This window comes from Biomphalaria glabrata, chromosome 8 (genome assembly GCF_947242115.1).
Source record: "Biomphalaria glabrata chromosome 8, xgBioGlab47.1, whole genome shotgun sequence".
In the NCBI taxonomy this organism is placed as follows: Eukaryota; Metazoa; Mollusca; class Gastropoda; family Planorbidae; genus Biomphalaria; species Biomphalaria glabrata.
Genome location: NC_074718.1, coordinates 988524 through 1000742, shown reverse-complemented (window position 1 = coordinate 1000742; position 12219 = coordinate 988524).

Here is a 12219-nt window from a genome sequence, read left to right as displayed (position 1 = left end):
TTAAAACTGTTGACGTTGTATAGAAAAAAGAGTCGCTGGGCTGTTTTCTTTGTCAGAGTTCCAAGGTGGTCTTCCCATGAAAGCTTGTTGTTGATGATAACGCCTAGATATTTATATGCCTTTACTTGTTCTATAGATGTAGTGTTTATTTGCAGTTCACGTATAGTTTGTTTTTTCTTTCTAAAATCTATTATAAGTTCTTTAGTTTTTGTTACATTCAGTTCTAGAAAGTTGTCGGTGCACCAGTTTGTAAACTCTTCTATCGAGCTTCGATACTGAGTTTCGTCTCCTGAAATAAGACCGACTATGGCAGTATCATCAGCGAATTTAATGAGTTTAAATGAGTCATAGATGCTTCTTATGTCATTAGTGTAAAGAGTGTATAGCACAGGAGAAAGTACACAACCTTGTGGAGCACCCGTACATAGTACTCGAGTTGACGATTTGGTGTTGTTGACTTTAACATACTGGGGCCGTTGGGTTAAAAAGTTTAGAACCCATGCTTGAAAGTAAGGGCTTACATTTAAGTTACTCAGTTTGTTTATCATTAGATGTGGCTGTATGGTATTGAAAGCCGAGGAGAAATCTACAAAGAGGACTCGTGCATAGGTTTTGGGTATATCGAGATGCTTATAAAGCTGGTCCAAAAGCAAAAGAATGGCATCCTCAGTTCCTCTAGCTGCTTTGTATGCAAATTGGTGAGGGTCTAGGCTGTTATTGACTTTTGCTACAAGTTGTTTAAGCATATATTTTTCAAAACATTTATATGGGTTGCCTCACTTGAAACCAAGACAATATTTAATTATTTTTATTTAGATCTAGAGACTGAAGATTCATAGTAATTTAGGGCGTGGATATGAGGAAGTCTAACACGTGGGGGGCCGTTTGTTTCAGGTGCTCAGGGCCCCAAGAGCCCAAAAAAGAGGCAACGCCCAAAAAAGAGGCAAAGAAAAGAGGCAAAAGCCCAAGGATTCCTAGGATGTACTAAGCTAGACAACTGAAGTCAAAAGCTAAAAAGCTGAGGTTTCCTAAAAAAAAAAAAAAAAAAAAAAAAAGAAAAAAAAAAGTTCTAGATATTTGTTCACTTTAAGACATAAAATTTTTTGAAAATGTATATGAACAATAAAAAACAATACATTGGACTTACTATTGTTTTTTTTTCTAAAAATAAATATATATATTTAGACAAAATTATCATTATTTACTTACGATTTCGTTGTACAGATTTTTGTTTTCGACAAAAAAAATTTGTATATGTTTATGCTTACAGAGAGATTTGAACCTCGTACCTTTGGCTCCAAAAGCCACCATTTAACGAACAAAGCCAATACGTTCAAAATACAATATCTCAGATACACTTGTATTTATTACGATCTAACTTCTTGTTCCACAAAGAGATGTATAGATATAGTTCGTCCATCGTGGTTTGAGGATGACCACTTTGTCATCCAGGGGGCTGAGGGCTTTGCACTGGGGTTTTATACCTCCTCATGTGGCTGGTGAGACCTATGTGAGCCCGCAATGTTCGGCCGCACACTTGGCAGCTTTAAGGGTGTCCCTGAAGAGCTATCTTTGACAACCCTGAGAGCGCTTTCCTTCGCTTAGTTGGCCATACAAGAGTCGTTTAGGGATGCGGTGGTCTTCCATTCTGCAGAGATAACGAAGAACAAACATACTTACTCTTTCTCAAACACATAGAAAGAAAATTAAGAAAATAAGTTTACATCACGTGCAGACTTATCACATTCATAACCTCAAAGTACATAAAACATGGATATAACTCATACCAAAGTTACAACAAATAAACAATGCATTTTATTATTCCATACATAACCCTGACATAAACAGATGTCATTAATAAACTTTGGACAACGTTCAACGTCTGTTTAAAAAATGAAGAAAATAAGTTTGAATGTATTGGTGTGTGTGTTTGTATAAGTAATAACTATTAAAAATGTGCATGTGTATTTATTTAATACATCATTTATTAGCTTTAAAATTATAATTACTAAAAATTACCTATAAATTATTTATTTTTTTCAACAAGAGAGACAATTAGGACTGGAAGATGCAAGCTGGCAATTTCTTTTGGTTACATCCCTTTGACCAAACTAATAAATTTTCAAGACAACCCAAACAGGACAGGATTTCATGAAAATGGACCAAATGGACTACTAAATTGTTAAAAAAAATAAAAAAGAAACAGAAAATTAAAAAAAAAAAACACTATTACAATAAATAATAATAAAAATAAATTTAATCTTAAAATGAGTTATATGGATATAGGATGGAGGTCGTTTGTCTTAGGTTTTAAAGAAAAAAATTGTTGCAAAAATAATATAAATAAAAATGAATGCTAATAACTTATAAGTCTTTAAAAAAATATTTAAAATATATTTTGGCAATACTTATTTTAAGGAACACTTTCAAAATATTTTGTGAATGTTTTTTTCACCAATTTCTGGACATTTGCTGTTATCATTTTATGGACCTTTGCTGTCACCTTTTTCTGGACCTTTGTTGTCATCATTTTTTTGAACCTCTGCTGTCTTCATATTCTGGACCCCTTGCTGTAACCATTTTATGGATCTTCGATGCAGCCTTCTCCGCGATCGTACTGTAAATCCTGGAATATGACTTTGATAAAAATGTTGTTTTTTTTTTTATGAAATTTTCCTTGCGTTATTATTAATTTAGAATGATGCTTTGTGTGTTTTCTTTGAAGAAAAAAATAATAAAAAAAAAATAAAAAGAATCTCAAAAAAGAGGCCAAGAGCCCAAAAAAGAGGCAACGCCCAAAAAAGAGAAAAAGAAAAGAGGCAAAAGCCCAAAGATTCCTAGGATGTACTAAGCTAGACAACTGAAGTCAAAAGCTAAAAAGCTGAGGTTTCCTAAAAAACAAAAAGAAAAAGAAAAAAAAAAGTTCTAGATATCTGTTCACTTTAAGACATAAAATGTTTTGAAAATGTATATGAACAATAAAAAACAATACATTAGACTTACTATTGTTTTTTTTTCTAAGAATATATATATATATATATATTTAGACAAAATTATCATTATTTACTTACGATTTCGTTGTACAGATTTTTGTTTTTATTTTCGACAAAAAAAATTTGTATATGTTTATGCTTACAGTACCTTTGGCTCCAAAAGCCACCATTTAACGGACAAAGCCACACGTCCTATATGAAAATTTAAAATTTGAGTCTATATAAATTACTTTCAAATAAATTTTCTTTTTGAATGATAAATCTTAATCTTCTTTTTCGGCTATACTTCATAAACATTTTTTTTTAAATCTGTAACTTTAAATAACTAAAACGTTATAGATTATTCTAAAAGAATAAGCCAAACAAAAAAAAAAAAAAGGTTTTATGTGTCATATTTTCTTACGGTTGACCTTTAAAATTGTTAGTCTAGTAATACTTATACATATTAAAAATAGATAAACCTTTTTTCCAACAGTTATCTACCTTTGAAGGTTGACCTTTCCGTACATTATTTTCGTAACAGAGTGACATAGAGAACTCTATTGACATTTTCTAAAGAAAATTTTTGCATTTTTTATAATAAAAAAATATTTGTTTTAGTTTTAGAATTAAATAGGCATAATAATTAGATAAATATTTTACAATTGTATATTATAAAAAATCTAAAACATCCATTATCTTCTAATTATTTTTGAAACCTACAATTAAAAGTTATTAAAACTTGTACGTTTTTATAAACAACCAAATATACGTTTTATACGTTCTTTATATATTTTGAAGAACCTAATGTCCATTATTTTGCTGAATAATACTACATAAATAGTAACCAGTCAACCGTTAGGCTCCCGACACTGAAATCTTGGTTTGATATCTCGACAAAGATATTACAATTTCAAAATTGTCCTTAGCTATTCTAAGTCCATCCAAACCCAGTTTTGTATCGTAATTTGGGTAAAAAAAAAAACACTTTCAGACTGGTGCTGGCAACATTGTTCGTTAACGAAGCAGATGATCAGATCATTTTCTACTCTATAGATCGCAAATTCTGAAAGGAAATCCAACTACTTTAATTAATAACCAAACAAAACAAGTCGTGTGTACTTTCGAATAACTGTAGAAGGGCCACTAGTCTTAACTTTTTACAAACATGGAATGTGATTGATTATTTGAATAATAACAAAGACTGAATCTTTATAAGAGTATACTTTAAAAAAAACAAATTGAAAGGCCAATCATACTTAAAATATACAATTTTCAATACGTTCAAAATACAACATCTCAGATACACTTGTATTTATTACGATCTAACTTCTTGTTCCACAAAGAGATATATAGATATAGTTCATCCATCGTGGTTCGAGGATGACCACTTTGTCATCTAAGGGGCTGAGGGCTTTGCACTGGGGTTTCATGCCTCCTCTTGTGGCTGGTGAGACCTTTGTGAGCCCGGAATGTTCGGCCGCACACTTGGCATGTTATTCCAGCTGGAGCTAGTGTCGTTTGACTTGCTTTTCTTCTCTGGCGTTTTTCTTCTGCCAGATTATTCTTTTTTTCTTCAGCAACCTGTGAGCCAGTTTTCACAGAGCGACGCCATGATGCTCTGTCATGTGCCTCTGTCTCCCAGGTGGCTGGGTCTATGCTAAACGCCTTCAGAGAAGCTTTGAGGGTGTCCCTGAAGCGCTATCTTTGACAACCCTGAGAGCGCTTTCCTTCGCTTAGTTGGCCATACAAGAGTCGTTTAGGGATGCGGTGGTCTTCCATTCTGCAGAGATAACGAAGGACAAACATACTTACTCTTTCTCAAACACATAGAAAGAAAATTAAGAAAATAAGTTTACATTACGTGCAGACTTATCCTATTCATAACCTCAAAGTACATAAAACATGGATATAACTCATACCAAAGTTACAACAAATAAACAATGCATTTTATTATTCCATACATAACCCTGACATGAACAGGCCATAATGATAAACTTTGGACAACGTTCAACGTCTGTTTAAACAATGAAGAAAATAAGTTTGAATGTATTGGTGTGTGTGTTTGTATAAGTAATAACTATTAAAAATGTGCATGTGTATGTATTTAATACATCATTTATTTGCTTTAAAATTATAATTACTAAAAATTACCTATAAATTATTAATTAATTTTTTTTTCAACAAGAGAGACAATTAGGACTGGAAGATGCAAGCTGACAATTTCTTTTAGTTACATCCCTTTGACAAATTAATAAATTTTCAAGACAACCCAAACAGGACAGGTATTCATGAAAATGGACCAAATGGACTACTAAATTGTTAAAAAAAATAAAACAAAAACAGAAAATTAAAAAAAAAACACTATTACAATAAATAATAATAAAAATAAATTTCATCTTAAAAAGGAACACTTTCAAAATATTTTGTGAATGTTTTTTTCAACAATTTCTAGACATTTGCTGTCATCATTTTATGGACCTTTGCTGTCACCTTTTTCCTGACCTTTGCTGTCATCATTTTTAGAACCTCTACTATCATCAATTTCTGGACGCCTATCTGTCACCATTTCATGGATCTTCGATGCAGCCTACTCCGTGATTATACTGTAAATCCTGGAATATGTCTTTGATAAAAATGTTTTTTTTTAATGAAATTTTCCTTGCGTTATTATTAATTTAGAATGATGCTTTGTGTGTTTTCTTTGAAAAAAAAAATAAAAAAAAAATAAAAAATAAAAAGAAGCCCAATATAGAGGCCAAGAGCCCAAAAAAGAGGCAACGCTCAAAAAAGAGGCAAAGAAAAGAGGCAAAAGCCCAAGGATTCCTAGGATGTACTAAGCTAGAATACTGAAGTCAAAAGCTAAAAAGCTGAGGTTTCCTAAAAAAAAAAGGAAAAAAAAAGTTCTAGATATCTGTTCTTTTTAAGACATAAAATTTTTAGAAAATGTATATGAACAATAAAAAACAATACATTAGACTCACTATTGTTTTTTTTTCTAAGAATAAAGAATATATATATATATTTAGACAAAATTATCATTATTTACTTACAATTTCGTTGTACAGATTTTTGTTTTTTGTTTTTGACAAAAAAAATTTGTATATGTTTATGCTTACAGAGAGATTTGAACCTCGTACCTTTGGCTCCAAAAGCCACCATTTAACGGACAAAGCCACACGTCCTATATGAACATTTAAAATTTGAGTCTATATAAATTACTTTTAAATAAATTTTCTTTTTGAATGATAAATATTAATCTTCTCTTTCGGCTATACTTCATAAACATTTTTTTTTAAATCTGTAACTTTAAATAACTAAAACGTTATACATTATTCTAAAAGAATAAGCCAAACAAAAAAAAAGGTTTTATGTGTCATATTTTCTTACGGTTGACCTTTAAAATTGTTAGTCTAGTAATACTTATACATATTAAAAATAGATAAACCTTTTTTCCAACAGTTATCTACCTTTGAAGGTTGACCTTTCCGTACATTATTTTCGTAACAGAGTGACATAGAGAACTCTATTGACATTTTCTAAAGAAAATTTTTGCATTTTTTATAATAAAAAAATATTTGTTTTAGTTTTAGAATTAAATAGGCATAATAATTAGATAAATATTTTACAATTGTATATTATAAAAAATCTAAAACATCCATTATCTTCTAATTATTTTTGAAACCTACAATTAAAAGTTATTAAAACTTGTACGTTTTTATAAGCAACCAAATATACGTTTTATACGTTCTTTATATATTTTGAAGAACCTAATGTCCATTATTTTGCTGAATAATACTACATAAATAGTAACCAGTCAACCGTTAGGCTCCCGACACTGAAATCTTGGTTTGATATCTCGACAAAGATATTACAATTTCATAATTGTCCTTAGCTATTCTAAGTCCATCCAAACCCAGTTTTGTATCGTAATTTGGGTAAAAAAAAACACTTTCAGACTGGTGCTGGCAACATTGTTCGTTAACGAAGCAGATGATCAGATCATTTTCTACTCTATAGATCGCAAATTCTGAAAGGAAATCCAACTACTTTAATTAATAACCAAACAAAACAAGTCGTGTGTACTTTCGAATGACTGTAGAAGGGCCACTAGTCTTAACTTTTTACAAACATGGAATGTGATTGATTATTTGAATAATAACAAAGACTGAATCTTTATAAGAGTATACTTTAAAAAAAACAAATTGAAAGGCCAATCATACTTAAAATATACAATTTTCAATACGTTCAAAATACAACATCTCAGATACACTTGTATTTATTACGATCTAACTTCTTGTTCCACAAAGAGATATATAGATATAGTTCATCCATCGTGGTTCGAGGATGACCACTTTGTCATCTAAGGGGCTGAGGGCTTTGCACTGGGGTTTCATGCCTCCTCTTGTGGCTGGTGAGACCTTTGTGAGCCCGGAATGTTCGGCCGCACACTTGGCATGTTATTCCAGCTGGAGCTAGTGTCGTTTGACTTGCTTTTCTTCTCTGGCGTTTTTCTTCTGCCAGATTATTCTTTTTTTCTTCAGCAACCTGTGAGCCAGTTTTCACAGAGCGACGCCATGATGCTCTGTCATGTGCCTCTGTCTCCCAGGTGGCTGGGTCTATGCTAAACGCCTTCAGAGAAGCTTTGAGGGTGTCCCTGAAGCGCTATCTTTGACAACCCTGAGAGCGCTTTCCTTCGCTTAGTTGGCCATACAAGAGTCGTTTAGGGATGCGGTGGTCTTCCATTCTGCAGAGATAACGAAGGACAAACATACTTACTCTTTCTCAAACACATAGAAAGAAAATTAAGAAAATAAGTTTACATTACGTGCAGACTTATCCTATTCATAACCTCAAAGTACATAAAACATGGATATAACTCATACCAAAGTTACAACAAATAAACAATGCATTTTATTATTCCATACATAACCCTGACATGAACAGGCCATAATGATAAACTTTGGACAACGTTCAACGTCTGTTTAAACAATGAAGAAAATAAGTTTGAATGTATTGGTGTGTGTGTTTGTATAAGTAATAACTATTAAAAATGTGCATGTGTATGTATTTAATACATCATTTATTTGCTTTAAAATTATAATTACTAAAAATTACCTATAAATTATTAATTAATTTTTTTTTCAACAAGAGAGACAATTAGGACTGGAAGATGCAAGCTGACAATTTCTTTTAGTTACATCCCTTTGACAAATTAATAAATTTTCAAGACAACCCAAACAGGACAGGTATTCATGAAAATGGACCAAATGGACTACTAAATTGTTAAAAAAAATAAAACAAAAACAGAAAATTAAAAAAAAAACACTATTACAATAAATAATAATAAAAATAAATTTCATCTTAAAAAGGAACACTTTCAAAATATTTTGTGAATGTTTTTTTCAACAATTTCTAGACATTTGCTGTCATCATTTTATGGACCTTTGCTGTCACCTTTTTCCTGACCTTTGCTGTCATCATTTTTAGAACCTCTACTATCATCAATTTCTGGACGCCTATCTGTCACCATTTCATGGATCTTCGATGCAGCCTACTCCGTGATTATACTGTAAATCCTGGAATATGTCTTTGATAAAAATGTTTTTTTTTAATGAAATTTTCCTTGCGTTATTATTAATTTAGAATGATGCTTTGTGTGTTTTCTTTGAAAAAAAAAATAAAAAAAAAATAAAAAATAAAAAGAAGCCCAATATAGAGGCCAAGAGCCCAAAAAAGAGGCAACGCTCAAAAAAGAGGCAAAGAAAAGAGGCAAAAGCCCAAGGATTCCTAGGATGTACTAAGCTAGAATACTGAAGTCAAAAGCTAAAAAGCTGAGGTTTCCTAAAAAAAAAAGGAAAAAAAAAGTTCTAGATATCTGTTCTTTTTAAGACATAAAATTTTTAGAAAATGTATATGAACAATAAAAAACAATACATTAGACTCACTATTGTTTTTTTTTCTAAGAATAAAGAATATATATATATATTTAGACAAAATTATCATTATTTACTTACAATTTCGTTGTACAGATTTTTGTTTTTTGTTTTTGACAAAAAAAATTTGTATATGTTTATGCTTACAGAGAGATTTGAACCTCGTACCTTTGGCTCCAAAAGCCACCATTTAACGGACAAAGCCACACGTCCTATATGAACATTTAAAATTTGAGTCTATATAAATTACTTTTAAATAAATTTTCTTTTTGAATGATAAATATTAATCTTCTCTTTCGGCTATACTTCATAAACATTTTTTTTTAAATCTGTAACTTTAAATAACTAAAACGTTATACATTATTCTAAAAGAATAAGCCAAACAAAAAAAAAGGTTTTATGTGTCATATTTTCTTACGGTTGACCTTTAAAATTGTTAGTCTAGTAATACTTATACATATTAAAAATAGATAAACCTTTTTTCCAACAGTTATCTACCTTTGAAGGTTGACCTTTCCGTACATTATTTTCGTAACAGAGTGACATAGAGAACTCTATTGACATTTTCTAAAGAAAATTTTTGCATTTTTTATAATAAAAAAATATTTGTTTTAGTTTTAGAATTAAATAGGCATAATAATTAGATAAATATTTTACAATTGTATATTATAAAAAATCTAAAACATCCATTATCTTCTAATTATTTTTGAAACCTACAATTAAAAGTTATTAAAACTTGTACGTTTTTATAAGCAACCAAATATACGTTTTATACGTTCTTTATATATTTTGAAGAACCTAATGTCCATTATTTTGCTGAATAATACTACATAAATAGTAACCAGTCAACCGTTAGGCTCCCGACACTGAAATCTTGGTTTGATATCTCGACAAAGATATTACAATTTCATAATTGTCCTTAGCTATTCTAAGTCCATCCAAACCCAGTTTTGTATCGTAATTTGGGTAAAAAAAAACACTTTCAGACTGGTGCTGGCAACATTGTTCGTTAACGAAGCAGATGATCAGATCATTTTCTACTCTATAGATCGCAAATTCTGAAAGGAAATCCAACTACTTTAATTAATAACCAAACAAAACAAGTCGTGTGTACTTTCGAATGACTGTAGAAGGGCCACTAGTCTTAACTTTTTACAAACATGGAATGTGATTGATTATTTGAATAATAACAAAGACTGAATCTTTATAAGAGTATACTTTAAAAAAAACAAATTGAAGGGCCAATCATACTTAAAATATACAATTTTCAATACGTTCAAAATACAACATCTCAGATACACTTGTATTTATTACGATCTAACTTCTTGTTCCACAAAGAGATATATAGATATAGTTTGTCCATCGTGGTTCGAGAATGACCACTTTGTCATCCAAGGAACTGAGAGCTTTGCACTGGGGTTTCATGCCTCCTCTTGTGGCTGGTGAGACCTTTGTGAGCCTGAATGTTCGGCCGCACACTTGGCAGGTTATTCCAGCTGGAGCTAGTGTCGTTTGACTTGCTTTTCTTCTCTGGCGTTTTTCTTCTGCCAGATTATTCTTTTTTCCTCAGCAACCTGTGAGCCAGTTTTCACAGCGCGACGCCATGATGCTCTGTCATGTGCCTCTGTCTCCCAGGTGGCTGGGTCTATGCTAAACGCCTTCAGAGAAGCTTTGAGGGTGTTCCTGAAGCGCTATCTTTCACAACCCTGAGAGCGCTTTCCTTCGCTTAGTTGGCCATACAAGAGTCGTTTAGGGATGCCGTGGTCTTCCATTCTGCAGAGATAAAGAAGGACAAACATACTTACTCTTTCTCAAACCCATAGAAAGAAAATTAAGAAAATAAGTTTACATTACGTGCAGACTTATCACATTCATAACCTCAAAGTACATAAAACATGGATATAACTCATACCAAAGTTACAACAAATAAACAATGCATTTTATTATTCCATACATAACCCTGACATTAACGGATGACATAGGTAAACTTTGGACAACGTTCAACGTCTGTTTAAACAATGAAGAAAATAAGTTTAAATGTATTGATGTGTGTGTTTGTATAAGTAATAACTATTAAAAATGTGCATGTGTATGTATTTAATACATCATTTATTTGCTTTAAAATTATAATTACTAAAAATTACCTATAAATTATTTATTTTTATTTTTTTCAACAAGAGAGACAATTAGGACTGGAAGATGCAAGCTGACAATTTCTTTTAGTTACATCCCTTTGACCAAATTAATAAATTTTCAAGACAACCCAAACAGGACAGGTATTCATGAAAATGGACCAAATGGACTATTAAATTGTTAAAAAAAATAAAACAAAAACAGAAAATAAAAAAAAAACACACTATTACAATAAATAATAATAAAAATAAATTTCATCTTAAAAAGGAACACTTTCAAAATATTTTGTGAATGTTTTTTTCACCAATTTCTGGATATTTGCTGTCATCATTTTATGGACCTTTGCTGTCACCTTTTTCCTGACCTTTGCTGTCATCATTTTTTTGAACCTCTACTGTCATCAATTTCTGGACACCTCACTGTCACCATTTTATGGATCTTCGATGCAGCCTACTCCGTGATTATACTGTAAATCCTGGAATATGTCTTTGATAAAAATGTTTTTTTTTAATGAAATTTTCCTTGCGTTATTATTAATTTAGAATGATGCTTTGTGTGTTTTCTTTGAAAAAAAAAATAAATAAATAAATAATAAAAAGAAGCCCAATATAGAGGCCAAGAGCCCAAAAAAGAGGCAACGCTCAAAAAAGAGGCAAAGAAAAGAGGCAAAAGCCCAAGGATTCCTAGGATGTACTAAGCTAGACAACCGAAGTCAAAAGCTAAAAAGCTGAGGTTTCTTAAAAAAAAAAAGAAAAAAAAAAGTTCTAGATATCTGTTCACTTTAAGACATAAAATTTTTTGAAAATGTATATGAACAATAAAAAACAATACATTAGACTTACTATTGTTTTTTTTGCTAAGAATAAAGAATATATATATATATTTAGGCAAAATTATCATTATTTACTTACAATTTCGTTGTACAGATTTTTGTTTTTTGTTTTTGACAAAAAAAATGTGTATATGTTTATGCTTACAGAGAGATTTGAACCTCGTACCTTTGGCTCCAAAAGCCACCATTTAACGGACAAAGCCACACGTCTTATATGAACATTTAAAATATGAGTCTATATAAATTACTTTTAAATAAATTTTCTTTTTGAATGATAAATCTTAATCTTCTTTTTCGGCTATACTTCATAAACATTTTTTTTAAAATCTGTAACTTTAAATAACTA